At 43.5% G+C, this 3,387-nt stretch overlaps 1 pseudogene; it reads left to right on the top strand.

Moving 5' to 3' along the window:
- Positions 1-2,070: 2,070 nt before the first annotated feature.
- LOC132009051 (immunoglobulin heavy variable 3-13-like) lies at positions 2,071-2,499 on the top strand (annotated as a pseudogene).
- The last annotated feature ends 888 nt before the right edge of the window (positions 2,500-3,387 follow it).

Here is a 3,387-nt window from a genome sequence, read left to right as displayed (position 1 = left end):
ATAGAATCTACTTCTGCTCTTTCCAGGTGACAATCGTTAATGTGGGGGAAGGGGTGGGACCACAAGGATGCTCTGACTTGATGACCCCACCTTAGCTTCCGGCGTTCACTAGGAATCCAGGTCTGGGAAAGGCTTGAACATGCCCTGCTCCTCTGCTAGAGATCCAAGTCCATGTATTCTTGCCTGTCTCCGGGTACACAGTCATTTCTGTTCTTCCCCTTGGTTCCCTCCCGCAACTCCACTTGTCCCTGGGTGTCCTCAGCTTTGTTTTCCAACCCTCCCCTGAAGACTAGGGCTTTCATTCCAGGTAAAAATCATGTTTGGTCCTCAACTGAGAACCAGTGGTGACATCAGTTCCTCTCCAGGACCCTACAAGGTTCCACCTGTGACCCCAAGATGCCACTTCTGAGGGTTTTCCTCTACAGATAAAGTCTTTATTTCTGTGGTGGACACAGGGGTCATGGGTCTCCATGCATTCCTGCTCTGAGTCATCTTCCTCCAATTCTTCCACAACCACTGGGAGGTGTTTTTGGATTTGTCCCCATCTCACACAAAAAAGCATGAATTATTGATGTGGTCCTTGAGAACTTCAAAATATATCACTATAGCACACTCAATGTCAAGAAACCCATTACATAGTCTAGTTAAATCTTGTGACAGTTTATTTGCCATCAGTAGTCTGTGTCCACAATACGCTAAGATGGTGGTTCACGATCCCCCCTAAGCACTTGTCTCTCCCCAGATTTTAATTTCATTATTTGTCTCATGACCACAATTATTAGATAGACTTATTAAAATTTGTTGATCTACAGCTTGTCCTATTTTTTTAGCTCTTGCAGCTCCAATCTGAGGCATGACGTATCATAATACAAAAACCTGGGAACGATCCCAAGCCCAATCACCAGCTTAAAAATGGACACATTGTGCTCTATGTTATCTTTGAAATGTTGCCCATCATTAAAAGAATAGTTTTTTGCAGCTTCCTGATGGTGCATAGAAGAATGAGCCACAAGCAAGTCAGCTGCAAGAGAATGGTACCAGGGAGCAACAGTAGAAATGACTGTCGCCCTGAACAACTCCTCAGTCTCGTATTTATTAGAAAGTAGGTAACAACCGACAAAGAAGATGGAATAGGTTACACATTGACCATAAGTCTTGTAGATAAGTCAGAAGAAAGGAGAAATATGTCTGGTCACATAATACATGACCTTTAGTGACCAAGCCCAAAGAAAAGGATTGTTTGACTAACTGCAATTACTCTCTGGGGTAGGGGACATAACGGAAAAATGTAGCAGGCAACGTATGACCCGCTCCAGTACATGTTTTCCTTAAAGCTGCATCTAAGCATGCTTAATGGCTAGTAAAATTTCTCATGGGTCATATTTTAAGCAGTATGTTTTTCTGGGGGACAGCTACAGTTCATGGTACACACAGAACCATGGTGGTAATGTCAAGTATTTGGTTCAGCAACAGAAACCCTAAAATGAAACTATATATAACACAATTACACAATTACATACTGTAGAAAATGAATGCTAGTCTAAAGGACCATAAGGAAGATCAATTGCTAGGTGGGGACAGGGTGAAGAAGGAAAGGGGAAGGAGGAATTCCAAGGGAAGTACAGGAAGGTTTAGGGAGAATTGATTTGGATATTCTGGATATTGCTGATTCTGACAGCAGGGTTTACCATATCACACAGTCCACACACGTGCATTTCATCCTGTGTCAAGTACACACATCACAGCTATTACAGATAATCCCAGAGATGATTTGGGAGGAATGTAGAGATAGTGAAATGTTAGAGACTTAAAAATAGAACTGCACAAACACTAATTCTCTCTATTTTTAGGGAAAATCTAAAATGCAATCATACTTGCTCTGGGAACTGTTCTTCCTGTTCACATACTCCAAGCTGAATATATACTCAGAGGACATGAAAATAGAGCCTGCACTCTGCTGATTAAAGCAGCCTAAACCTACCCCTGCAGCTGGGAGAGGAGCCCCAGCCACCATATTTCCAGATGTTTCCATTAGATATTCTAATCAGGAGAGAATAAAGAAAACTCACCATGGAGTTTGTGATTGGCTGGATTATCCTTATTACTCTTTTAAAAGGTAATTTACAGAAAATAAGAGACCTTGAGGGTGATAGTGTGTATGAATGAGAGAAATACTAGCTGTGTGATAGTGTCCTGATGAGGATGTCTTGTGTCTGCAGGTGTCCAGTGTGAGGTGCAGCTGGTGGAGTCCGGGGGAGGCCTGGTGAAGTCTGGGGGTTCCCTGAGCCTCTCTTGTGCAGCCTCTGGATTCACCTTCAATAATAATGACATGTACTGGGTCCAACAGCCTCCAGGGAAGGGGCTGCAGTGGGTTGCATATATTGGCAGTGGTGGTAGTTACACACACTATACAGAGACAATGGCAAGAGCACGCTCTATTTGCAGATGAACAGTCTGAGAGCCGAGGACACAACCGTGTATTACTGTGCAAGAGATACAGTGAGGGGACATCAGTGTGATCCCAGACACAAACCTCACAGTAGGAAGGGATATGGACCACCAGGGGGTGCATGCTACTCATCAATTCTATCTTTAGCCCTAGGAGCAGATACAGATATTGGTTATGAGCAGGTTTCCTCTCAGAATCTCGTGCTTCCTCTCTCTTTGTAGTTGTTTCCCTCAGGGAACCTCTCTGGACACATGGTTATGTGCTTACCTATTCATTCTCAGACATAAAAAGAAAAAAAAGAAAAGTTGAAGAACTACTATAGTAACAAGTGCAGAAGTCAGTGTCACTTGCACTTGTTTGTTCCTGGCCCTAAACTGGAATGAATTATGAATGTCTCCATGTACATCACCCAGCAGAACACACTGTGCATCATAGGAACATCTAGCTCAAAGTGCAAGGTTGCCAAAAGTGGAATAACATGCATGCCGGACAGGAGGCTACAAGGGAATCAACAAACCAAAGCAAGAGATGAAATGTCTCAGATGGGGTTCACTGTCTTGAACCATGTTCACAGCAATGTTAATAGCACTGTGGGAAACTGATGGACTCCCACCAGGACATGGTGTGGATGTGGAGTCAAAGATCACACACACACATGTGTGTACACACACACAAACACACACACACACACTCACACAAGAGTATAAAACCATCATCACCTTCACAGTCATGTCTTTCAAGATAAGGGTTGTCTCTCAGCAAGACATAAATCCATAGAAGGAGTCAGTGAAGGACTTTTGTACTGTGGGTCAGTGGTGGGGATGGGGTCCTGTTCATGAGAGGGGCTTTTGTGGAGTCAGACTCCCATCTGCATGAAAAGAGGGAGAACAGGTGATTTCTTGTTAGATTTTTCATCTGTGAGGCAGAAAGAAAAGAGA

Source organism: Mustela nigripes, unplaced genomic scaffold (assembly GCF_022355385.1).
Source record: "Mustela nigripes isolate SB6536 unplaced genomic scaffold, MUSNIG.SB6536 HiC_scaffold_3768, whole genome shotgun sequence".
NCBI lineage: Eukaryota > Metazoa > Chordata > Mammalia > Carnivora > Mustelidae > Mustela > Mustela nigripes.
The sequence above is the reverse complement of the archived record's forward strand: the minus strand, read 5'-3'. Positions and strand labels throughout refer to the sequence as shown.